The 27848-nt window shown below is 39.8% G+C and overlaps 1 long non-coding RNA gene across 1 annotated transcript in view; it reads left to right on the top strand.

Moving 5' to 3' along the window:
• LOC135984118 (uncharacterized) overlaps positions 1 to 27504 on the top strand; it is a 97241-nt gene extending 69737 nt beyond the window's left edge. Inside the window, exons 2-6 of the long non-coding RNA XR_010602026.1 lie at positions 20009 to 20094; positions 23161 to 23238; positions 24189 to 24260; positions 24847 to 24903; positions 26906 to 27504. This is a non-coding gene — a long non-coding RNA (uncharacterized LOC135984118). The remainder of the gene's footprint in view (positions 1 to 20008; positions 20095 to 23160; positions 23239 to 24188; positions 24261 to 24846; positions 24904 to 26905) is intronic.
• Positions 27505 to 27848: the final 344 nt, after the last annotated feature.

A 27848-nucleotide genomic window follows, 5' to 3' on the forward strand; every position in this document is an offset into this window, starting at 1 on the left:
TGGAAAGAGGGTATGGGGACGGAGCTAACTGGGCTTCTAGAATCTACCCTGTAAAACCCCAGAAGCAAGCATTGGAGGCAGCAGTAGGGGATACCCTAAAAGTATAGCTCCCATAGGAGATATGGAGGCCATTGGGCCAGATTTTTAAAAAAGTGTGTAGGTAACTAAAGATGCAGACAGATGCCTGTTGAGATTTTTAAGAGTTCCTGGGTTCCTAACTGCTCTTGAAATCAAGGAAATTGAAAAAGTAAATCTGATTGAAGCATTTACCATATTGTAAATGTGACACCTTCAGTAAGTATAGAAGGAGTCATTTGAGTTAATATTCTTATATGTTAAAACATTTCCACTGCTCAAATATTTTGGCATTTTTTCCCTCTGGATTAAATCAATGGAGTTCAATCTGGGATGAATTTGATGGGATGAACTTTTTTCATTGTTATAGCTGTCATGTTTGTTAATTTCTTTTCTCATATATGAGATGTATTTTGTTTGCTAGTAGTGTCATTTTAAACATATAATTCTCCTTGTTTGCTTTCAGGCTATCTAGGTATTTTCTGTTAGCTAGCCTGTATTTTTTTTTCACTGAAGTGACAATACAAAATAATAGGTATTATGGGCTTTAATCTTAGGCAATTTATCCCTAGAGCTCTGAAAACTGTGGTTTCAGCTTGCAGTGGTTCATGTGAACTTTTTTGCATTTTGGATTTTTCAGTTTCAACACTTCTCTCAACCTCCCAACACTCTGGTTTCATTTTGAGTTTTGGCTTCAAACAAACCCATCAATTTAAAAACATCAAATTTTGATCATTTTCAGGTTGAAACAATGTGAAAATCATTTTCTTTGGGTTTAAATGGAAACCCTTACTTTTGCCTAGATTCATCCAACATTCAGAATGTGTTCTCTTGAAGCTTAATTTTGATTCTCCAAAAACTTGCAAAGAAAAATAAAAATCACAAATCTGGGGAAACTTTTCCATATCCTCTGTGTTTGAGCCAGGTTTTAAGTTTTTGTCTCCATTGACGTTTAGCCATAGACTTCAATGGACACAGGATTGCACCCAGAATTTGCGACAAAATCAGAAATCAGGCAAATTTCACATGGTTGTAGGTTCTGCTGTATGACATTTCCACAACTTTGCTTCCTCTTCTCATACACAGCTCACATACCGATATAGCTGAATAGAAATTTTCCAACAAAATAGATTTGTCAATGCTGGTTCATCAAACCTGTAATTTCTTGCAAAAATGAGTGGGATTAGACCAATTTGGCTGAATCACAGGCCGGGTTCTGATGGACTGCCCTGGGGAATTCTATTTCAATATAATTGAAATGGGAGAGGATCAGAACATGACTTTCATTTAACTTATTCAAAGTAGATATTCTTTCATAGCTGTCTTGCTCAGCCTTGGAATAGCTGTAGTAATTAGTAACAAAGAATAGATTCTTGCTGATCTCTATCATTCTATCCTCTGACTGTTTGGCATATTAAGCTATGTGTATTTAATTGGGAATAAGTTGCCCATGTGCCTTGTTAGTGTTGATGTGGAATGATTTTGAAATTTTTAAATTCTTTTTATCTCAGAGGTGCTATGAAAACATTATGGTGATATATGAAAACAGTGTATAGGAGCAGAATATTATTACTTTCAATAGTTTTGTGAGTGCCACTAGAGAACTCTCAAATGATGTTGAGACACCATCCTATTCCTATAGACTCCAAGGAATAGACAATACCAATAATTCAGTCATGCAATGTTGCAATCATCAGGCCTTAAAATGTGAACACACATTCATATTCTTTACTCATTGTCCCTGTTGAAGGGCACTGGTTGACCTTTTGTCTCCTCATATGACTAAATATATAAGAGCAACAGGGTGGACAACATGTGACCTTCTGTTTCTCCTACTCTACACATCTCCTACTCTACACATCTTCCTTTAGTTCTATGCTATTAAAATGTAGCCTGTATTCGCTTTGAGGGATATTACTGCTTGATTATTTCTTTTGAACTCTTAACAGAGTCTTAGAGAACTCATTGTACTTCTAAATTGCTGCTAAACTGCTGCCCCTAGTAAAATTAGTCTGTTCTTTTGGACTTTTTGTTAAATAATTGCTGCTAATCTTTTTCTAAAAAACATATCTATATATCAAAACATAGCAAAATTTATTTGAATTTCAAATTCTAGAAATTTGAGCAAAACAGTTTGTGGATACAAACTACATTTCATGATTTACTGTATTTATCAAAACAAACAGTTTTGAATATCTGGACTGAATTGTTTTTCAGGTTAATAAAATCCTTACACGATAATACTACATTAAGTATAAACTTGTTGCTCTTGGAGTGAAGCTTACTCTCAATAAGGAAAAAGTAGAACAAAGCCCGTTCTGTAAAAACAAGAAAGAGGGAATTCAAAGTAAGTGATAGGACAAGGTGAAAGAGTATGAAGAGACTGAGTTGGCAAGAGGAAAGTTTGAATGTGAATGGCTCAGGTTGCATACAAGTCATCAAAAATTTCATTTGAATACAACAGTGTTATTAACGGTTTTATAAATATAAAAAGTTATGAAACAATGTGGTGATTACAAGCAATTTGTGAGAAGAGAAGAAAAAGGTGACTAATAGCAATTGGGAAACGAGATTGTCCAGCTATACCGAAAGAAGGACAGGAGATACTTGATATGAATTTAATCAGGCTCTAACTTTATTATTAGATATCTGGGACTACCCGGCAGATAACAGTGTACAGTGCAGGTAAATCCTGTTTGTTTTGTAATTACCTGGTGGGGGGCTTCCACTAGTTCCTCCTCTTTTTCCATCCAGTCCCTCCAGAAAATCCATTGCTGGGATCTTATCTACTCTCTCTCTCTCCACACCTCCCCCCCCCGTAGGAGAGGTAAGGTGGGCTATAAGAAAGGGGGGTTGGTTCCCTGCTGTTCCAACCTCTGTTTTGTCTTCTGCATGGGGTACCCCAATGTTTTGCCAGGCCACCTGGTTGATTGTAGTGTGAATGGAGCCACCTTGTGGGTATGAAAGGTGATGTATTACTCAATATTCCCTTCAAGTGCTGTTGGAGATTGAACCCGGGGGCGGGGAGAGGGGGGTAATAAACCCTTACGTTCTCTATACGCAATAGATTAATTTTTTTTAACCTTACATTGGTGCTACTCCTTGAAAAGGGGATCCAAAACCCCAAAGTTAACCCTCCCAAATATGTCACATGTGCTTTATTAGGGTAATACCATAGGAAACTCTGAACACCTTAAACCTAATTGCTAATAGTGCCCATAGGAGCCAAAAAAATCTTACCGCGTTATAGGTGAAATGGGATTATATTGAACTTGCTTTGTTCCGCTGGAGTCCGCAGCCCCGCCCCCTCCCCCCCCGGAGCACTGCTTTACTGCGTTATATCCGAATTCGTGTTATATCGGGTCACGTTATATTGGGGGAGAGGTGTAGCTGAAATAGGAAGCATCAACTATGAAACAACCCCTACATTTAACTACAGTCCTGAGATGCGGGATGTTTTCTTGGCTCTATTGTCTCTCTTCCCAATGGGTAGCTTCAAGTGTGTAGACTACCAGATGACACCTCTGTTTTCAGTATCATGAGTTCTCTAAAGTTTTTTATTTTAATCTTCCTATTTTATACAAAATCTTGTTTGATGTAAGACTACAAAGAACTTTAAGAATGTGCTGACAATTAAGCCCTCCCCCAAACCACAAAGCCATTTGGACAATAGCTGTACTTGCCTTTGCTCAGTAGGGATTGTTGCCCCTCTGGTTCTTAAGAACCACGAGGATGGACAGAAAAGTGAACATTCCCTCAGACTGCACACTAAAGTGCTATGGTTAACAATAGTACAACTGCATGCGGAAATATGGATTCTGCTGAAGTATATTTAGCTGTACCTAAACACAAGAGTGTATGGAAAATGATGGCTATGATCTCTAAAATGTGTTAAAGGCATGAGTGGTATTGGGTGATTTTGTAATAACAGACTTGAATGTACGTACAGCTGTGAAATAGAACAATTATAAGATATGATTAGTTGAATAGGAATACACTAGTGTAAAAGGAGAGTGCTAATGCATTGTTTTCCTCATCATGAATTTTTTTACTGTTAGTCTTGTCAGGGATTATGAAGGGGTGCAGTTGACATGATTAAATGCTGTTTTATCCACTATGCGTGTTGAAGGGAAAAGCCACCGTTCACAAGGGAATTGTGCATGATATAGAAGGATGGAGCAATGTGGTTGTAGATCTTTTGCCCTGTAAAGGCTAGAAAGATATACCAATAATTTCTTTAGAGAAGAATAATTTATCTGGATTAGGCTTGGATAATGTCATGGGTTATAAGATCTTTTGAAAAGTGACCTTGGAAAGAGAACCAATTTTCAGTGTGGCTTGTGCTCACTACCCTGCTATATGATGTGTGAGGTCTGAAATTTCCATAGGTATTAAATTAAAAAGCCTGGTGCCTTCCATTCGTGTTACCTTAGACATAACTAACAAGTTCTGGTATGATTTATAGGCTGGATCTGGCTCATTGTCTCCAAGTTCTTGATGAGTCAAAGTTATAAACTGCTTCTGATAGTTATGAAATTCAACTGTGCTGTGCTAGACACAGTGTATGAATACCCCTCAGATAAAAATCAGAATCAATATGTAATGTAATATTTATGTTGACAAGGGGATGTGTCCAAAAATGGTGTGGGGTTTTTTTTGGTGTGTTTATATTTTGAAAAGTGCCTGTGTACAAACTGTGTCCTCAAATGTGCTTAGTTTCACAAGTAACAAGGTGGGGTGGGGAGGGGGAAGAGGAGTGAGGGTAGTAACAGCCTACCTTGTCTGAAAATCAGTCTGGCTTCTGCATTTTCACCAGTAATAAAAATTCTAGAATCGGAACTAGTTAGAAATTCTGCTGGGGGGGGGGGTGTGGAGGGGGGAGAGAGAGAGTGTCTTACTACCTTTCCCATAGCTATGTCAGTAAAATGTAGTGAAAGCTAAACTAAGCAGGTGTGAGCCTGAATACACAGAGGAAGCAGATCTGTTGAGTGACATTTTTACATACTTACTTTCTGGCGATAAACACATTTTAGATAGCCTCAAGCTTTCACCTAAAAATGTGGATATTGCAGCTGACATTTAGAAATCCTGGCATTTGATCAAACAGTAGAGAACCACCAACAGGAAGAACGTGGCCTCCTTTGAAGAGACCATATTTAAAAAGTCAGGGCTAATTTTCCTTCCCTGTTACTTCTGTGCCTGGTGTAAGTAAAATGACATTAGTGAAGTAATCCCTGTTTTATACCAGTGCAAATGAATCTGGTTCTCAGACTGAAGTGGGTATGTTTGCAGCTTCTGTTGAGCTGCTATCCCTTTCCTTCATTTCAGTGCAGTGCTTTTTCCTTCAGAACAAGGAACAATAAGTGAGGCTTTATGGGGGTTTGTTTTTTAAGTAGCTTTCTTATTGTGTCTGGCATATTAAGGCTAAATTGTATTTCCTTGTTGGCATGACGTGACTAGGAGCCTTAAGGGAAATTAAAGAGAAATTGTAGTAATTACTTCAGACATGTTCCCATTGAAGTGAGTGACAAAATTCCCATTGACTTTAATGAGAGTGGGATCAGGCCACTATTCAGATAAATATTTACCAAAAAAGTCTTAAATATTTAAAAGTGCAATTTCAAAACAGTTTTCTGAAATACCTGCCAGTTTTTCAGTATCTTTGTAACTGAGAGTGCTTCCGATGTTTCAGTGACAGCTGTTATTTTACTGATATTTCCCAGAAGGAAGTTGTTTAATGCTATAATTTGATACATAGGAAGTGCTACTTAGCACGTTACTGATTCAGGAAGCCAGGAGACCTTCAGAGTTATTAGATAAGGGTAGTTGTTGTTGTTGTTGTTGTTTTTATTTATTATTTTATTTTTAAATTGAATAATGAAACTGGGGTTTGTACCAAATTCTCAATCAATTTGGACCATATCTGTCAATAACTAAGAATTTCCTACTTTTATAATACTTTTATATGTGGAACAACATTTCCTGTGTCCTAAACTGCATTAGACTTCAAGATGGCAGCTTCTAGGTTAATTGTTTGCTCATTTAAAATATATAAAATATTCTTCACAAATAGATGTATTTTATTTCACATTGAAGTTTTTACTTTAAGCTGGGAAAATTGTAACTTGAATGAATAAGTTAGAGAAATTGACAAAAGCTGCAATGCAGCAAAAGAGGCATTGACAGGAACGATTTCTTTTTCCTAAGCCGCTTGGACTGCACAAATGCATGTCATTTAATAGATTCCTATAGAGTGACGTGCACTATTACTTACATTTGGCTTTGACTGTTGTCTTGCATCCTCCAGGTCAATTCAGTTTGTAATACTTGTGGCACTAAAATCCCCTTTTAATTCTATGGGCTGAGGCTTACTGAGACTGACAGAAGCTGATCAATAGGACCCCCCTAAGTAAGCTGAAGAGATAGTAAGTCAATAACGACTTGATGAATGATAATGGTGACCATGACCTTTCTGTCTTTTGCTCCATATGGAAGCATGGCTATCTGTAAGCTTTTCTGTCAGAAAATGACATGAGTTCAGATGGAAGACTGAAGCAAGCCATCTAGTTTATTCAAAACAGTTCATCTATATTATATATTTGAAATTTTCTGCTGTTACAAATAAAAACAGAAGTTAAATTAGTATTCTATAGTTTGTTTTAGAGTTACAACTGCTGTATAACTTCGTCTGAGTTACAACATAGCACACTTGGGTAACAGACAAATGTTTATATAATCCTGTGTACAGCTAGTGGGAAGACATTTTTCTATGGAATTTTAGGATTTGAGAATTCTCGATGATCACATGCTTTTGAAGTCAATGGGAAATCATTTTCGTTACTGGACAAAACCAGATATCACTATGTAAACTCTAGTCTAAACCTTTCCCATGAGAACAGTCAGATGTTACTTTTTATGGTTGAAAACAAAGTAAAAGCCAGACAAACCAGGAATTCTAATTCCCAAATCAGGAAATTGTTTTTTATTTTGCAAGGGTTTATGAACACTGGTGTTCTAGCATACTCTCTGTTGATCCTTGCCAAATAGATTACTGACAGTTCACTTTTTGTTGTAATATTCTAGTAGGGTTATGTGTGCAGTGTATTTCAAGAAGTTAGGCAAAGAGTCTGCAAAGGTGAATCATTAGTACTGCAGAGTCCCACTGACTTTAAAAGAATTCAGCATGCGAATAAATATCTACACAAAGAGACTTTTTTGCTAGAGATGACAAAAGTATCCAAATGTTCAGAAAAATTAGATCTTAGCTATATTTATTTGTATGTTCAGTCCTATAGATCAGATTTAATTTTATTTGCATAACCTACAAAAAGCCACTTACTAGTCATATGTATCTCTGCCTGTAGAATATGTAGAATATTATTCATTTTTCATGAGGAGCAGCAGAAAACATGAATAAATTATGAATTACAGATTCATCCCTAAGAGCCCCTGAAGATAGCAATACTGTTTCTCAAAAGTTACAAACACCTCTTTTACGTAGCCACTGGGTTAAAGATTGCAGCACTTGTGTTTTACATATTTAATAACATCCCCATCTGGCTATGTAAAATAGTTTTCTTGTATTAGACTTTTTTGGATTACACCTTTTTGGATCATTTAATTGTATTGTCAATTCATCCTGTACGCTTAACATTAAACAGAATCCAGTATTTTTTCTTAGGTATGGGGAATAGGTAGGATTTTGAGAATCATACAAACAAATGTATTTTTGTTTGACCTTCATGAACTTTTTAGCTTGCTATATTGGTAATCATTAGCTCATTCAATACTCTTTCGTTTTTACATATTGGAATTTTATATAAGAGCCACTCTCCATTTTTAAAATGACACCATACCAGCCATCTTTTTTTCCTGTTTATATGCTTTTATTACATTTTAAAGCATTTTGTATTTTAAATGATTGTGCAGACCCCTGAGCAGCTTCACAAGAGACATTTAATAACTAAACTTACAATTCCTGCTCAAGTATAGCAGCAAATCCTTTGAAGACAGACACAGGGAGCAAAAGGGAGTTTACACCTCACCTCTTTAGGGGTGGAAATGTGTTCTTTTAAGCCACTTACCCTAGAGTGCTAGGGTTCACTCGTTTCATTCTAAGTATTTATATTGCATCATGATTTCCAAGTGCCAAATATAACTGTAGCTGTGGTTAGCTGGAGACCAAGATGGTGGGTAGGGGGTGAGGTAGAAAGACACCAAAGGGTGGCTGAGGGGCAAGAGAATTCAAGGGAGAGAAGTTTAGCAGGCATGGCTGAGGATAGCATGGTGCTACACACATGGAAGAGCCTTTCGGGTGGGAGGGAGTAGGATGGTAGATTTGGGAATGTTGATTTTTAACCACCTCTCATTCAATGCCACATTTGGAAATCTTAGAGGGAGGAGTGGCATGACAAAGGGATATGACCTACGGCTCCCAACTGGGGATACAAGCAGGATGGGGAGGGGGGGAAGCCACTTACCCCACCCTGGCTGTAGCTACTGAAACAAGCAGTCTATTGAAATAGGGCTCAGCGGGGGGAGGGACCTACAATATTGTGGGGGCGGGGCCCAGGGTGGCTAAGGATAGCACGACTACCTCAAAGGTGCACGACTACCTCAAAGGTCAATAGCTTTTCGTATCTGTTGCAAACTAATTTAAAATTAGGTAAATTGTTGGGGGCTTATCTCAGAGTGGAGTCTGGAAGAGGTGGTCCCAGTCATCCTGCAAGGGCTCAGGTTTGGGATATGGGAGATAACCAGAAGGTGCAGTTCCCATTCAGTGGGGTGGGAGTCATTAATACAGAAGAAAATTTCAGAAGCTCTCTCCCCCGACAGGGAATGTTAATTCATGGGGTAGGATCGTTGTTCCGGGAGTATCCAAGGGGCCTCAGTATGTTCCGGGTTCCATGCAGATTAGCCAGGAATATGGCTAAGCAGAAGTGTCAGACCCAGTGGGGGGTCATCTTCTCTCCAATACTAAAGATAAGATATTGAGAGGTGAATAAATAGACATTTTGTGATGGCCCCACAGGGAAGCTGTGACAGATAGTGGGTAGAGCAATTCTTGGAAAGAAGCCCAGTGTTGTCCAAGTATATGAATATTATCAGGCAAGCATATAGTACATTTGGGGGTCATGGCTTGGTTAAACTAAGTTGAGCTGGAGGTGCAACACAGGCTGGGATTTAGTGGGACAGTCACATCCCACATCAGATGCACTGGTTGGAGTGGATGACACCAGGGGAGCCAGGTGTTCACACTGAAAGAGGCCTATTAATCACTCGGCAAACTCACCACACCGATGCGCTGAATAACATTTGCTGGGCTTTTAATGAGAATGGGTCTTTTTTCAGAGCATCTGGAAATTTAAATATGCCTGTAACATGTACTTTGGGGCCCACACAGCTTGCAATGGCTGTAGCTTTTGGGGAAGACCCTAGGATACAAAACTGTGGATGAAGGTTAGGAAAGAGGAAAGTGGGGATGGAGGATCTGGCATGGGGTTAATGGAACAACCTTTGTCTGTTAAAATCAATGTGTTATGGGTATTACTTTGAGATTATATTAACAAGACAGGGCACAGTTATGGGAAGGGTTTAGGATTCCCTATATGGAAGTAAGAGGTCATACAATGTCTAAAAATTTGAAACCGATAGAGGAGTTAGGGGCACACTGTAAGAAAAGATTGCACCGGGGGGAAAAACGCTAACAGTTTCAGATCTATTCAATCATTTAACTGTGAAGAATGTCTGGGTTTCTCCCCTGAGCTTGGTTTCCAAGAAGGCACCTGTTTGATCCACCACTTGTCATACCCCTGGGGTAATTCAGTAAATATACACCGAATTATGTTTACCATAGTGTTTTTCTTTGGGGGGATGGGGGGGCAAGGGAGGGGGAGGCTGCGGTGGCAAAATGTGACATCAAGTTGGCTTTCCAAATACTGCTAGCAAATCTTTCCAGTTTTACCCTCTTGGGTTTCTGTTTTGACGGTCAGTTTTATTTTAATAAGTCACTTTCAATGAGATTATCCATTTCCTGCTCAGTGTTTGGAAAAATTCTGTGTAATACTGAAACAGGCAGTAGTGTGGAAGTCTGGTTTGTACCAAGTGGTACGCTATTTGAATGCCTTCTTGTTTGCAGGCAAGGCAGATCCTGAGGAGGGTTCCACCCTACTGGTTACATTCCAGGCCTGGGCTGATAGGTTGATGGAACCTTTGGCCGATGGAAAACAAAGGGACCCTCTATAAAGCTGACCTATCTGGGGACTGTCTTAGATGCATAGGCTGCCAGACTCCCCCAGGATAAGATGAGAGAAACTTTGGGATTGATTGTGAAGACTAGAGCAGTAAAAAAGGTTACATTGTGGGAGCTAGAGTCAGTTATTGGGCATCTTAGCTTTGCATGCCAAGTGGTGGTCCTAGGGCAGGGATTTTGCACTGGATTGAGCTGCCACTGTGGAAATAGCAAAGCCCAGCCACTTTATAAGGGTTAATACTAAGATGATGGAGTATTTGGGGGTTTGGGAACAGTTTCTTATCCAATTTAATGGAATGTCTTTTTGGAGGAAGGAAGGAATGATAGAGGCAGATTTAAAGCTACCTTCAGATGCATCTGAAGGGAAAAGTTTGAGTATTTTGCAAAAACAGGTGGTCTGGCCAGAAATGGCCTTCAGATAGGATACAAAGGGGGACAGGAAAGGATTTTTTTCCCATTTTGGTAGCAGTAACTATTTGGGGAAAATATTTGCAAACACAAGAGTTTTTTGAGTGGCAACATGGTAATAGTAAATTTTATCAATTACAAGTCCTCAAGAGCACTGAAGGTTATGAGGTTGCTAAGGGCATTTACGTTAGTGTTTAAATCTTAACGTGTTTCTCTGCCAAACATATGCCTGGGATAGATAATGGCATAGTCGATTCATTGTCCTGATTTCACTTGGACACATCAGGACCTGGCCCCATGAGCCAACAAAGAACCAGAGTGGATGTTGGTAGCACTCTGTAACCTTGGCATGTGATGGCTCTCAAGGTAGTAAAGAGATCGGTAGCACCACAAATGTTTGGGCCTATGACTGGAGTTTTAATGATTTTTGTGGAATTTCAGAGAAGGGAAGGCCTGTCCATGATATTGTCCATTCTGGAAGTGCAGATAGTGCAATACATGGTGTCTCGGGCTGGCAGTATCTACCATCTCTAGTCACCTATCGAGTCTTTGCCTTTGCCAGTAGCATTAGGGATTACCCAGATGCTTGTAGTGGGCTCTTAGGTCAGAGGTTTTTTTTCAGTGGGGAGGTCTTGGGATATGGGCCATAGCGAAGATCCACACTGTTCTATCACTGTTCAAATGCTTAGACATTTAGTGGAAGTTCTTAATCAAATATGCAGAAGCAGACAAGATACAGCCTTGTTCAAGGCTGCATTCTAGTAGGTTTTTTTTTTGAGCTTTTAAAGTCGGTACCTAGGGATCAGCTAGGGATACTTTGAGAAGGGCATTGCAATGGAGGGATTTACAACTGGAAGAATAGTTGTCTTAACCCTGTATCAGAGGGGTAGTCATGTTAATCTGTATCCACAAAAACAACGAGGAGTCCAGTGGCACCTTCAAGACTAACAGATTTATTTGGGCATAAGCTTTCATTGGTAAAAAACCCACTTCTTCATATGCATGGACTCCTTGCATCTGAAGAAGTGGGTTTTTTACCAATGAAAGCTTATGCCCAAATAAATCGGTTAGTCTTGAAGGTGCCACTGGACTCCTCGTTGTTTTTTGTCTTAACCCTGAGGATCTCGAAAACCAATTTGGGGGGAAGGGGGGCAAGGTGAGTCCTTAATGATACAGAAGAGGGATGAGGCAAAGATTTGCACCATAAGGGCAAGGACTAATACAGTAAAAGGCTAAGCAAGTGGTGGTGTGGACTTGCAGGCATGGTATTGTATACTGGGTATACAGATGGTACCTCCAAGTCATTGGGCAGTTCAGATCTGGGCCTAGGGAGTGAGGCAATCCTGAGCTAGCATGGAATGAAGGGCTGATGCACCTTGCAATTTTTTTGGCAGAGCAGACAACAGATACAAACATGGGTCACCTTGGTGGGTTTTTTCCCTTTTTTTAAAAAGGAAGGAATCTGTGGATAACTGGGAAGCCAGCAGGGTTGTGAGGAGGCAGCCAAACATTTTGCTGGTGCCGCCTTGTGGCAGATGTCCAATGCAGGTTCCCTATATGGAAGGGTACAGTTATCCCACAAAATGGGTTGGAAAAGGATTTGAAGAAAAGCATCTTTTATGGAAACTCTCATCAGCAAGAAGCTGACCCCCTTCTCCCTTCATTGTACAACTTGTTGCTGGGTACTCCCAGATATAAGTGAATGAAGTTGTGGACTAATTGTGAACTAATTAAACGTCATCTGTCTTTCAGTATGGACGGATAATAGTATCTTGCTAAAACGGTAACATGCAAACATGCATGTCTCTGCAATCCTGGAATAAAAGGGCTTAAGAGAATTAACATGGTATACCTTAGGCTTTATGTTGGAGGTGGGGGAGGCTATGAAATAGTTAACAGCTCCTAGGCGCTCCTGGACCGTGAATGGTCCTTCCCACAACGCTTCCATTTTATGGGCCTGGAGCGCCTTTAAGACCATGACTTGGTCTCCTACTTTGAAGGACTGTTCTCTGGAATGTTTATCATACCAGGCCTTTTGCTCTTCCTGAGCATTCTTTAGGTTTTCTTTAGCAAGGGCTAAAGAGTGTCGGAGGGTGCTTTGTAGGTTGCTTACAAAGTCTAGAATGTTAGTTCCTGGAGAAGGCGTAAACCCCTCCCATTGCTGCTTCACCAACTGTAATGGCCCCTTAACCTCGCGGCCATACACAAGTTCAAATGGTGAAAACCCTAAACTGGGATGTGGTACAGCCCTGTAGGCAAAAAGCAACTGCTGCAACACTAGGTCCCAATCATTGGAGTGTTCATTTACAAATTTACGTATCATGGCCCCCAAAGTTCCATTAAACCTCTCCACCAGGCCATTGGTTTCATGGTGGTAAGGGGTGGCAACCAAGTGATTCACCCCATGAGCTTCCCACAGGTTTTCCATGGTCCCTGCCAGGAAATTAGTTCCCGAATCTGTAAGGATGTCGGAAGGCCAACCTACCCTGGCAAAAATGTCTGTTAATGCCTGGCACACACTTTTAGCCCTGGTGTTGCTTAAGTGTACTGCTTCCGGCCATCGGGTAGCAAAATCCATGAAAGTCAGTACGTACTGCTTTCCTCTGGGTGTCTTCTTTGGGAAAGGATCCGGAATATCCACAGCTACACGCTGAAATGGGACCTCAATTATGGGTAGTGGCTGGAGAGGGGCTTTAACCTGATCTTGGGGCTTTCCCACTCGTTGGCACACCTCACAAGACCGGACATAATTAGCAACGTCCTTGCCCATTCCCTCCCAGTGGAAGGACTTCCCCAACCGGTCTTTGGTTTTGTTCACCCCAGAATGGCCACTCAAGAGCTTTACCCGATACTTAGTGGGAACTACCAACTGTCTTTGAGGATGCCAGTCTTCCTGGTGCCCACCAGAAAGAGTCTCCTTGTATAAAAGTCCTTGTTCTACAACAAACCGGGGTCGGTTAGAAGAGCTGAGAAGCGGTGGGGTGCTCCGCGCCGCCGCCCAAGCTTTCTGAAGGTTGTCATCTGCTTCCTGCTTGGCCTGGAACTGTTCCCTTGATGCTGGAGACATCAGTTCCTCCTTGGACTGTGGACTGGGGCTTGGTCCCTCTGGAAGCGATGCAGGTGCTGGGGCTGTTTCCATTGACTGTGAACTGCTGTCCGCTGGTGCACTATGTGATATCTCAGGCTCTGGCTGAGCCTCTTGGGTAGGGTTATCTACTGCTTCCGCCAGGTCAGGCTCGCTGGTGCCCTCTGGCATTGGAGTTGTAGACGGGTTTGCAAGCGCTGGACTCAGTGCTGGCAATGATTCTGGTGCTGGTTGCATTTCCAGTTCCGGTTCTGGGACTGGCTTTGGCTGGGTCTCTGGGATTGGATCCACTACGGCTGTTGCAGTCGTTGGCAGGGGATCCAGTTCCACCACCTTTGTCTGGGTCTCTGGTAACACAGACGGGGCCCTGGTGGACGGCTTAGGAACAGGGATGGGGGTGAAAGCTTGCTTAGCCTGGCTGTGGGTGACTATTCCCACCTTCTTGGCTAGCTTCACATGGTTGGCCAAATCTTCCCCCAGCAGCATGGGAATGGGATAATTGTCATAGACTGCAAAAGTCCACATTCCTGACCAGCCCTTGTACTGGACATGCAACGTGGCTGTAGGCAAGGTTACAGACTGTGACACGAAGGGTTGAATTGTCACTGTAGCCTCCAGGTTGATGAGTTTGGGGTCCACTAGGGATTGGTGGATAGTTGACACTTGAGCCCCAGTGTCCCTCCAAGCGGTAACCTTCTTTTCGCCCACTCTCAAGGTTTCCCTTTGCTCCGAGGGTATGAGAGAGGCATCTGGGTTTGGGGATCTTTGGTGTGATTTGGGTGTAATGAACTGTAATCGGTTGGGGTTCTTGGGGCAGTGAGCCTTTATATGTCCCAGTTCATTACATTTAAAACATCGCCCTGCTAAGGTATCACCGGGACGATGTTGGTTGGTGGAGACTGGTGTGGTGGGGTGAGAAGGCGTCTGGGGTTTCCCTTGGGATGTGGGTGGGGCCTTGGGTTGTCCCCGGTGGTAAGGTTTTGTTTCGGCTTGCCCCTTCTGATATTCGCTCCAACTGCTACTAGTTTTTTTCTTTTCTGCCACCTCCACCCATTGGGCTCCAATCTCCCCCGCCTCAGTTACAGTTTTAGGCTTCCTATCTAGGATGTACCTTTCTATTTCCTCAGGAACACCCTCTAAAAACAGCTCCATTTTTACTAGGGAAAGCAGATCTTCCAGAGATTTAACATTTGCTCCTGATACCCAGGCATCACAATTTTTGTCAATGTGGTAGGCATGACGGGTAAATGACACATCCGGTTTCCACTTTAGGGCTCTGAACCGCCGACGGGCATGCTCGGGTGTTAGCCCCATTCTGAGTCTGGCCTTGTTTTTAAAAAGTTCATAACTGTTCATGTGTTCCTTAGGCATTTCAGCCACCACCTCTGCTAAGGGTCCACTGAGCTGCGGCCTCAGCTCTACCATGTACTGGTCTGCAGCGATGCTGTATCCAAGGCAGGCCCTTTCAAAATTTTCTAAGAAGGCCTCAGTATCATCGCCTGCCTTGTAGGTGGGGAATTTTCTGGGATGGGAAGTGGTACCTGGAGAGGGGTTGTTGGGATGGGCTGTTGTATCTGGCTTAGCTTTCGCTACTTCCAGTTCATGCTTCCTTTCTTTTTCTCTCTCCTCCATCTCTTTTTCTTTCAGCTCCATCTCTCTCTTGTGGGCCTCCTCTTTGGCTTTTTCTTCTCTTTCTCTCTGCTCTGTCTCAAGTTTTGTTAATTGAAGCAGTCTCTGATGTTTTCTTTCATTTTCTTCTGCTTCTAGTTTGGCCAGTTGTATTTTTTTAGCTACTTCTTTGGTAGTCATTTTCCTGTTTTCTTGTGCTGGGTCACCCCCTCTGCAGTTGACTGAAACTGGGAAGCTCTCAGCTCTGGCTGCTGCTGAGTTAACAGAGACTTTCTAACTAGCTACTCCCGACGATGTAAAAAGAAAAAAAAAAACACAATTCAGCTTGTAAATTCCTTTTACCTTTGTTTGCCCATTTGAACACTTCTCTTAACAAAGGACCTGTTAAAAAAACTTAACACCTCTGCCTTCAGGCAAGGAGAGATAAGATATGCATCTATCTACCTCCAGCTGGGCTTTCCAAGCAGCTAGAAGGAAAAAAAAATCTCACTGGCTTTTGGGTTTAAAATGATCCCACCGCTATGCCACCATGTCAAGGCTGGATCCCCACTTTGAACTTTAGGGTACAAATGTAGGGGCCTGCATGAAAACTTCTAAGCTCAACTACCAGCTTAGCTCTGGTTCCGCTGCCACCATTTCCCAATTCTAGATTCCCACCCTGGGAAGCACTGAGAATAACCTTTCACCAATTCCCTGGTGAATACAGATCCAAACCCCTTGGATCTTAAAACAAGGAGAAATTAACCATCCCCCCTCCTTCCTCCCACCAACTCCTGGTGAACACAGATCCAATCCCCTTGGATCTAAAACAAGGATAAATTAACCTTTCCCCCTCCTTCCCTTCACCAACTCCTGGTGAATACAGATCCAATCCCCTTGGATCTTAAAACAAGGAGAAATTAACCATCCCCCTTCCTTCCTCCCACCAACTCCTGGTGAACACAGATCCAATCCCCTTGGATCTAAAACAAGGAGAAATTAACCCTTCCCCCTCCTTCCTTTTACCAACTCCTGGTGAATACAGATCCAACCCCCTTGGATCTAAAACAAGGATAAATTAACCCTTCCCCCTCCTTCCTTTCACCAACTCCTGGTGAATACAGATCCAACCCCCTTGGATCTAAAAACAAGGAAAAATCAATCAGGTTCTTAAAAGAAAGCTTTTAATTAAAGAAAAAGGTAAAAATCATCTCTGTAAAATCAGTATGGAAATTAACCTTACAGGGTAATCAAACTTAAAGAGCTCAGAGGACTCCCCTCTAGTCTCAGGTTCAAAGTACAGCAAACAAAGATAAACACTCTAGTAAAAGGTACATTTACAAGTTGAGAAAACAAAGGAAAACTAACACGCCTTGCCTGGCTATTTACTTACAAGTTTGAAATAGGAGAGACTTGTTTAGAAAGATGTGGAGAACCTGGATTGATGTCTGGTCCCTCTCAGTCCCGAAAACGAACACACTCCCAAACAAAGAACACAAAAAAAAGCCTTCCCTCCCAAGATTTGAAAGTATCTTGTCCCCTTATTGGTCCTTTAGGTCAGATGCCAGCCAGGTTACCTGAGCTTTTTAACCCTTTACAGGGCAAAGGATTTTGGAGTCTCTGGCCAGGAGGGATTTTATAGTACTGTACACAGGACAGCTATTACCCTTCCCTTTATAGTTATGACAAATCCTCTCTCCCTTCTGATACTGAATTTTAAAATAATTTATAAAGATATATGTAGAAATAGAAACACTTGTTTTTTCCCAAAAATATTAGTTTCATCAAAGTTTGGAGCCTAAGACTTCTGGACAACTTTTAAATGTACGGTGGACAACAAAATAAACCACTGCCTGTTGAGCTTTTACTTGAATTCCATTGATACTATTTATTTCTCCTCTTTTTGCCTTTTTATGTTTTTCTTTTGGTAATGCTTTCTACAGAAGATATTAGACGTGCAGACCTGCAATTTATAGATTCTGCTTGTAGCTAATCTGCCAAAATACAAAGTCTGTTTATAGGCACCACTTTTGGGGGAATACATAGCAAAACTATAAATATTTTAATGCCACTTGAAAAAAATTAAATGAAATCTGCTGCAGAATTAAGTCTACACATCTCTGAATGTCTTCTTAGTACATGGTACACCTTTTCAGACAGATGCACACTTAGACACCTGATTCTGCTATTGATGGAAATAATGCAGTTAATTTCCTTAGCAGCATATGGGAAATCTAACCTTTAGGTCACTAGTGGTGTGTTCTACATTCTAACTTTAGGTACTCAACTATTCCCATCACTTAAACAGCTGTAGTCAAATTCTGAAAGGCTGATGCCTAATTTGTATCTGCACAAAATGCACAGGTGCATAAATTCCTTTTCCATACTCGGGTATTATACAATTTGCAGGCAGGATTGGTGTCTGCATGTTTTGTTGCAGGTCTAGCATAGGCTCCAACCTTTCAAAATGCAGCTCCAGCATGTCAAAATTGTACTGAGCTTGCACAATGATAGAGAAACACACTGAGCCAAATTCACAGCTAGCATAGTTGGAGGGGTCTAAGGTGAATGTCAGCATTAATATTAGTTGTATGCTCTGTGGGGGAGTAAGAAGGGTGATGTAGCATGGAAAGCAAAGAAGAGTATATTATTGCCCTTTGCTGAATGGTAGCAGAGTTAGTTTCCTATTACCCAGAGACTGTCACCAATTTCTCTTTATTTTTTAGTATAATTGTCTTATTCAAAAATATACCAAGTCCAGTTCACCTTCAATAGAGATGGCTAAAATCCCAAGCCCACTCCTTTTTGAGTTCCCAACCAGGAAAAAGAGTAGTAAGTGAGAGAGAGAAATGAAACTTTTCATCTGAAACATTTTTAGTTGAAAAATGCATATCTGATGACACTGAAATGTCAAATTTGTTTGTCAAAACATTTTTTTTTAAATTGTTTTGATCTCAAAATTTTGAGTTTTCAATTTGAAACTGTTTAGACATTTCCTTTTGATTTAAAAAAATAAAATTGAACATTAAAGCCTCAAAATGAGAGGAAAGCATTTTATTTCAGTTTGAATGAAACATTTTGTGCACCACAAAACAATGGTTTATTCAGTGTTTTGGAATTGCCAGTGAACTGGGAAGTCCATTGTCCATGTCATAAACATACAGCTAAGGGTAGCATAAAATCCCTCTTTTACCTGTAAAGGGTTAAGAAGCTCAGATAACCTGGGGGCACCTGACCAAAAGGACCAATAAGGGGAGAAGATACTTTCAAATCTGTGGGGGAAGGTTTTTTGTCTGTGTCTCTTGGAGCCAGACAGGAAACAGGGCAGGGAAAAATGCATCTCCCTAGCTATATCTGAACTAAGCAGCTAGTCTTGCAGAAATAGTAAATAATAGAAGAAAAGAAATGTTAGATTACCTTTTGTTTTAACTTGTGATTTTTCCCTGTTCTAAGAGGGAGATTTATCCTTGTTTTTGTAACTTTAAAGTTTTGCCTAGAGGGGAAATCTTCTGTGTTTTTTGAGTTTTTTGTTATTCTGTAAAGTACTTACCATCCTGATTTTACAGCGGTGATTCTTTTACTTTTTCTTTAATTAAAGTTCTTCTTTTAAGAACCAGATTGATTTTTCATTGTTCTTAAGATCCAAGGGTTTGGGTCTGTGTTCACCTGTACCAATTGGTGAGGATATTATTCTCAAGCCTCCCCAGGAAAGGGGGTGTAGGGGTTTGGGGGGGATATTTGGGGAAGGTAGGTCTCCAAGTTCTCCCTGAATGTTTGGTTAAATGACTTGGTGGTGGCAGCAATACTAAGGCAAGGAAGGAATGTGTGCCTTGGGGAAGTTTTAACCTAAGCTGCTAAAAATAAGTGTAGGAGGTCTTTCATGTGGGTCCCCACATCTGTACCCCAGAGTTCAGAGTGGGGAAGGAATCCTGACAGTCCATAAGCAGCAGATCCAGGTGAATAATGTGCTGAATGACCAGCTGCATGTGATTATATGTGGGTCTGATGGACCTGGCCCTATATATTTAATGTTTTCTATGGAGAATTTGTAGCCTTGAGACCTGACCCCCTCCTCCTTCCCCACCCCATATTAAACCAGCCTTGGGTGAAACTCAGGGAGTTTACCACTACAGTCGGGAAGGAGAGGGGGAGAAGAATGTTCTGCTGCTGATAAAGCACCCCCACCTCAGGAATATCCCTAATGAGAGTTATAACCGCCAAGGTTGTAAAGACGCTGGGAAATTAGGGAGGCTACAGAAAGAGACTCAACAAGATAAGATAAGCTCTGACCAGCATTTTATACTGATCATCTGCACAAATAGAGAAAGTCACAATTATGTTACAGATTGGGCATGAAAGATAAAATGTTAAAAAAAAAAAAAAACTTGGACAGGAAAGAGGACACATAGGTGCCAGTGTGTAATTGGTTAAAATTTTTGTTATTTAGGAATGTGGGATAATGTGATAAATTTACTAAATACTAGTTTTACCTGTATGATGTAAATGAAAAACAATGCTCTTTGGGAGCCATTTCCAGACTACAGTTCAACCTCAAGCTGTTGTAATTCTGACCCCTGCAGGACCATGATGTTCAGAGGCATCTCCAGGAACCCGGAGATGAGTGGATCCTGACTGGCCATCGGATGAAATTTGTATATAGGGAGTGGTGAGCATAAGAGATTTGCTTGGTATATATGTTCTGTGTGTTGCTAATACAATAGATGTTTAGAGCACAGCTGTATAAGGCTCTTTCACTGGGAAAAGGTCACGCAGATCTGTAGAGCCCCGAGCCCTGTGGGTAGGGGATGGTTTTTAAATTGACCAGGTTTCTCCCTGAGTCCTGTGGGAAAGGGTAAGATGCCTTACCCCCTGAGCCCTCAGTAAGGAAAAGGGTGGGGGGTGCCTAAATTGACTGGGTCAAGCCTTGAGCCCTCAGTTGGGTATAGGCAGGGTGCCCTAAATTGAGTGGGTAACTTCACATTACGTGCTGTCACACTGAGAATTCATGACATTCTTTGTAATAACAATAGCTGTAATATAGCCCTTCTTACACCTTGTTATTGGTTACTTTCCTGCTTTTCTCTGTTTATTATTCACAGTATTTGATTCTTTCTAGATTCTTAAATGTTCCTTTCCCAATTAAAATACTATTTGAACTCCCCTTTGGTCATCTAAATCACATGTCATGATTTCTGTTCTCTGAATGGATGACTGTCTTTTTTTTTCAGATAAGCAGCATAATTAACAGCACACTACAAGTTTGAGTTTTCAAATGAATACTCATTCATACTAAAATTTGATTATTTCAGGCTTTTGCCTTTATTATAAATAGTTAGTGGCAATATGAATACTCTTTAATAGAAAATAACATGACTAAATAAATCCTAACCAGCCTCAATGATGGGATCTAAATTAGCTGTTACCACTCAAGAAAGAGATCTTGGAGTCATGATGGATAGTTCTCTGAAAACCTCTGCTCAGTGTGCAATTATCAGAGGGGTAGCCATGTTAGTCTGTATCCACAAAAACAACGAGGGGTCCAGTGGCATCTGAAGAAGTGGGTTTTTTACCCACAAAAGCTTATGCCCAAATAAATCTGTTTAGTCTTTAAGGTGCCACCGGACTCCTCGTTGTTCCAGTGTGCAATGGCAGTCAAAAACACTATCAGAATGTTTGGAAGTGTTAGAAAAGGGATAGATAATAAGACAGTAAATATCATGCCACTATATAAACCCATGATACATCCACACAGTGAATACTGCATGCAGTTCTGGTCACTGCCTCCCGCCCCCCACTTCCCACAAAAATTTATTAGCATTGGAAAAGATACAGAGAAGGGCAACAAAAATGATTGAGGGTATGGAACAACTTCTGTATGAAGAGAAATTAAAAAGATTGGGACTTGTCAGCTTGGAAAAGAGACCACTAAGAGGGGATATGATAGAGGTCTATAAAATCATTGGTGAATAAAGAAGTGTTTACTACTTCACGTGACACAAGAATCGGGGGTCACCCAATGAAATTAATAGCTCGCAGGTTTAAAACAAACGAAAGTCAGTACTCCTTCACACAATGCAGTCAACCTGTGGAAATCATTGCCAGGGGATGTTGTGAAGGCCAAAACTATAACAAGGTTCAACAAATAATTAGATAAATTCATGGAAAATAAGGCCATAAATGGCTATTAGACAAGATGGTCAGGGATGTAACCTCATGCTCTGGGTATCCCTAGCCTCTGATTGCCAGAAGCTGGGAGTGGATGATAGGATGTATTATTCAATGATTGTCTGACTGTTCTGTTCATTCCCTCTGAAGCACCTGACATTGGCCATTGTTGGAAGACCGGATACTGGGCTAGATGGACCTAGTATGGCTATTCATATGTTCTTAAATAAATTCTGCTTTTTTTTTTTAGACTCTGATCCAGCAAACTACTTAAGTAGTTCATACTTAACTTTTGGCATATGATTAGTTCCATTGACATATGCTAAGTTTATGCTTAAGTGCTTGTGCTTTGTTATATTAGGGCCTAATCTGTGAATATATATGAATCAGGGTGGGTTATTTTAATTATCCTAATCTCTCTTTAATAATTATGAGGGATACCTATCCCCCTCTGAATAACTACTACAATGATTAAAATATCTCAAAATTTGGTCTTAAGCACACAGTACACCCTAGCTACGTATTCATTATTCCTATTGTGCTAAAATGCAAAGAAAAAATATAAATGTTCATTCTTAAAAGATAAATACAAGCTAATAATGAGAGTTTAGTCTTACCTACCTGATGCTGTATTACTTCTGCTGAATCTATTGCATTCAGATGGCTCTCACTGACACATCTCTCTAGTCAGTTACCTGGCAACATTGACACATTAGGCATTAGCTGCCATTTGTGTCATTTTCTCACCTTTTAAAAAAACCTTAGAAAATTATCACAATTCTAAATTGGGTTCTTTCTTTCAATATATTGACACACATTCTTTTTAAGTAGACTAATTCTGTCAAGGCCTACACAATTAGCAAATGTTCAGAACAGATAAATATACACCTGGTAAGTTTATAAATGAGTGCATTTGGGGCATTATAGTCTAGAACAGGGGTAGGCAACCTATGGCACGCGTGCCAAAGGTGGCACGCTAGCTGATTTTCAATGGCACTCACACTGCCTAGGTCCTGACCACCGGTCCGGGGGGCTCTGCATTTTAATTTAATGTTCAGTGAAGCTTCTTAAACATTTTAAAAACCTTATTTACTTTACATACAACAATAGTTTAGTTATATATTATAGACTTACAGAAATGAGAACGTCTAAAAACGTTAAAATGTATTACTGGCATGCGAAACCTTAAATTAGAGTGAATAAATGAAGACTCGGCACATCACTTCTGAAAGGTTGCTGACCTCTGGTCTAGAAAGAAACAGAAAATTACACTAACAATGTTCCCAGTGTCCAATACTGTTATCATTCATTTTAGGATGGGCTTTGATATAAGTTTTCACCTCTACCACACGCTTGTGTGCTCATACTGGACAAGAGGAAAAATGAGTTACATTTTTTTCTTCAAATATGCAACCAAGCTGGATACTGAACAAGGATAGATATTTTTGGTTTTGTTTGTGTGTGTGTAGGGATTGAGGATGAGGGGTTGAAGATACTATGAATGCAGTGTTCATGAAACACGAGTAGATTGACATTAAGGGTGTTCTAAGTCCTCTGTCATCCACAGGACAGATAAAACAGTCAGCCTTTCCTGGATGATCTACCTCTATGTGAGAGAGGATACATCATTCTCTTTGCCATAATGGTAAGTGGCAAACCTGACCATCCTATGACCCATACAGTCCCCCAAAAGGTGTCTATTAGGAAAAGCAGAAGTCATCTACCAAATCAAAAACCTCACTTGTTAACATAAGAGATGCCTATTCAGTTCAGTAACAAAACACATTTTGGAAATGTTCTGATATGCAACGATGCACACTTGGCTTTCATTAAAGCTTCTTGTTCCACCACAATGCATTTCATATCCATATGCAGTTATATTCTCGCACAATGTAATACAATGTTCCTTTCCCCACCTGAGTAGAATGTGAAGCAGACTTTACAAAAAGTGATACAAATGACATCATAACCGCAGTTCATGTTTAACTATGCTGTCATTTTTACAGTGCTGGTATAGGAGACCTGTGAGCATCCTCCATAGTAATTCTAATCTATTGTATTTAACACCTCTAGAATGAGACTCTGTGCTGTTCCTCAGAGGGTATATCTACACTGCATGGCTGGCCAGTGCCAACTGACTTGGGCTCATGGGGCTTGGGCTAAGAGGCTGTTTAATTGTGGTGTGGATGATTAGGGCCCAGGTTGTAGGACTCAGCGATGTGGGAGGGTCCCCGATCTCAGGCTGCAGCCCAGGCCTGAATGTCTACACCACAATTAAACACCGTCTGTAGCCTTAGCAGCTGGAATGGGCCAGCAATGAGTTTTTAATTGCAGTGTAGACATATCCTAAGAGGCCTTCAGGCTAAAGCATTACATGAAATCTCTGCAGTGTGGAATGGTCCAGCCTTGTCTCCTAAATGCCCCTACCACTCCCTACACCAGAGTTTGTGAAGGGTTCCTCAGAAGGCAGACTTTCAGCTGTCTTCCCCAGTTCCTGTGCCAGGGGCATTTAGAGTCCCTTTATGCCATTCTGGTCCTTTTAACTGGCATGCTGGGTAGGAGCAGTGGTGTTACTTTCAACCTTTATTTCTTCAGGTTTGTTATTCCTAATCCTACGGAATCTGCAAAAGATAGTGTTTCCCGACTGGCAATACTGTTTGAACTGAGGTAACTACTTCTAGAACATAAATACTCTTTAATTACTTCCTAATACTTTCCCCATCTAATTCTCTCATGAGGTTAGCAAAATATGTTGTCATTGCCTACTCCCTCCCCTGTGACAATGTTGTCATTCATTTCAGGCTGAATAAAACCTATTGATTTTTCAATAGCATTACTCCAGATTACCCAAATCAGTGAGAGAAGAGTCAAACCCAAAACAAACTGATTTGAGGGAGGCTCTGTGTGAGTGCAGGGAGTGAGGGTAAGAATAGATGTGTTGTCAACTCTCATGGTTTTATGGAAAGTTTGAAGATACTTGTTTTAGTTTTTATAGTCAAGTGATTTTGTGAGAGAATCTCTGCTTTCATCAATAATAATAATAAATTAATAAAATGTTTCTAGTCCTCGTGGTTGTGGAAAAAAAGCCTGAACATATGAGCTGAATTTACAATAAGGGCTCAAAATCAGAAGAGAAATAAATACATTTGTTTTTTTTATTTATTTTATTTTACATATCTCAAGATATTTCAGCCAACCTATCGATTATTATTTATTTATTTGTTTATTTATTTATTTATTTTGAATGCCCCAGGTTGGTAATACTGGGACAGAAATATATGACAACCGAGATGTATGCAAGGCCTGGAAGGTGAGTATGAGCCTTACTTTGAAGCCAAAGGGAGGCCAATCAATAGATACAAAAAGGGGAATACTGTGACTTGCATGGATATGGTTTTGAAAGGTAGGGATGGAGGGGAAAAGATAGATTTTGAAGATGTTACAGAGGAAGAACTAGTAGGATTTGGTGATTGCATGGGTCAAGTATGAGGAAGGGAAGAGAATCAGCACAACAGAGCACAAAACTGTGAGTCTGGGTGGCAGAGAGGATAGCCAAATTGCCAAAAATCAAGAGAGGAAGAGGGGAAAGAAGACTTCATTTTTTTTTTTTCATTTTTGAGGTTAGTTCTAGCAGTGGGGCTTCCGGAAAAAATGTCCGGATGGTTGGTTGGTTTAATTATGTGCTGAGTTTTTATTTTAATTTATCTCAGAGAGCACTGAATAATCAGATGAATTATCAGATAAAGAAAGAAGTCAGAGGTTCTGATTCTGCCACCCTCACACATGTTAAATAATACTTGATTCTGTGAGCAGTCTCATCTCTGAAATCAGTGGAACTATTTGCAGAATAAGGCACTATTCAATGTGAGCAAGTGTTGGTAGAATCATGTCTCAAAGTCCCAAATTCCTCATTTATTTAAATAAATCAGACTCTTAGATTCCTCTAGGATTTATCAAAGTCCCTACGTATCTTCCAGAGTTTTCTTTTCAGGATCCAAAAAAAAAAAAAAAGTGATATCAATGTGTAGAACAGAATGATATAGTCATCAGATATTTTTTGCTTTTAGTTTTAATGAGTTGTTTTCATCTTGTTTTATAACATAAAATGTCATTATATATAAATTATAAGTCTAAATTAAAACATCAGTCAACATCCTTGCAAATATATCTTCCTAATTACATCTCTAAATATTTTAAATACAAATTGGAGTAACAATTTTTAAATCCATATTTTGGAATAAATTAAATTTAGCTTTGACCAGATGGATGATAGCTACAGTATGCTTTGCACTTTTATTTAACTAAACTATTCACAGGAAACAATCAAATCTGTCAATTTTCTTCCAAATTAAGCCATATCTTTATATTGATGAAATAGAAATACAGAATTTATTACTACATTTGGAATTATCAGAGGTGGCTGCATTTCCATAATAGTTTAAATAATTCTATGCATAGAGAGACAAGGTGACGGAGGCAATATCTTCTATTGCACCCACTTCTGTGAAAGGGAAGTTTTCGAGCTGCAGAGAGCTCTTCTTCAGGTCCTGTGCATAGACAAGACAAAGGAAGTACTTCGGTTTTGTCAAAATCTCAGTAGTCATGGCTTGTTGGGTTTTTTTTTTGCAATCTTTGGATTTGGATTCATAGTGTATGCCAATATGGAACATCTTATGCTTTTTTTAAAATTCACTCAGTGTATTTTAAACTCAAACTAAAATCATTTCCTTTTCTCCTTTTAATAATTCTTGTTTTGCATCTGGGATCATAAAAGGAACAGCTATGTTTTATCTCTTCTCTAATCAGAGAAAATCTAATCAGATAGTAGTTCATGATGTAAGGAAATGTTTTGAATTATCATTTTCACACCCCGAAACCTTGTGGGCATGAAAGGTTGCTTCATTTCAGTTACCTCACATTAAAAAACTTAGATTTTCCTTTCTAGCAAATCTGAGCCCTGCATAAGAATTGCTAAATATCTGCAGAGTATTGACCCTCTTGGTACCTTCATAATTTTTACCACTTCTACTTCGGAACAGAAGTCCTCCTGTGGAAATCTGTGAAGCTAATTATTTAATGATTTACTATTAGAAATAAAGACCTGCAATAATGGGTATTTTGGAATTTATTGTAAGGCAGTAATTTTAGTTCCAAAGAGAAAATTTTAAAATGAAAAATATGATAATCCGCTTACTCAAATAACCATCTCTAAGCTCTGCCAAAGATCTGCTCCCTTCAGAATATTAAAGAGAATTTGGAATTAATGGAATATAGTCATGGTTCGTACAAACCACTTTTTTTTTTTTTTTAAGGTCAGTGACTGCAATTCAAACAATAATGAACTCCAGGGGTGGTTTTATCAATATAACTTGTTTTGCTGAAGTCATTCATCACAAAACAGAGTTTGGATTATAATATTCCTGTTGTGCCTTATGGCCACTGAAACATTTACAAGTATTTATTTTTAAAATTGGCTATATTTAATATATTTAGATTTTTTTCAATCCTGAGTTTCATAATGGAAATCAGTTATTATTCTCTGTCATCACATGAATAGACTGAGTCAGCTGCACAACAAATGATCTGATAGGAAGTGGAAAGAAGAGAAATGGAAGAAGATAAAGATGCAAATGGGGGTACAGGGAATCCTAAATATCCAAAATGGCTTCCACCCTCAAGTGGAAAATTTTACCTATTCTAGTTACTGAGGGTGGCAGTCAGAAAGGAGGACTTAGGCTGAGCAATGCAATGCTTAACTTTAAGGACCCTGCCATCTAGTGGAATTCATCCATCTCCCTATACAATTTGTGGGGATAGAAATCGGATTCACAAGAGCCAGCACTCTGAGTGGGGGCTCACCTAATAACCTTATCTTTAGGTTCAAGCCCTGTAAGTTATCAAGTTCAGTTGTTTGTTGTGTGTCTCTCTGTTGCTTTATTGTCTTCATCAAGTTTTCTAAAGCTTCTTATTTTGAATTCATTCTTTGTGAAATCTTTCTGCTGTATTGTTCTTGATAGCTTAGTATGTTTAATAAAGCCTCTTTTTGTGTTTTTTTCCCTTTTCTTTTTTGCCAAATATTTGGAATATGCTAACTTTTTTCCCTTTTGCTGCCCCAGCCCCTCCAATGCAATGCTGCAAAAAGCAAAAATTCAATATTTGACCAAAAAAAGGTAATAAAACCAATCATTTTTAAATTTACTAAACTATTAAAATCAATACAGCAGACAGAGTTCAGACAGAATAAATGATATATAA

The sequence above is a fragment of the Chrysemys picta genome, chromosome 5 (assembly GCF_011386835.1).
Source record: "Chrysemys picta bellii isolate R12L10 chromosome 5, ASM1138683v2, whole genome shotgun sequence".
Lineage (NCBI taxonomy): Eukaryota > Metazoa > Chordata > Testudines > Emydidae > Chrysemys > Chrysemys picta.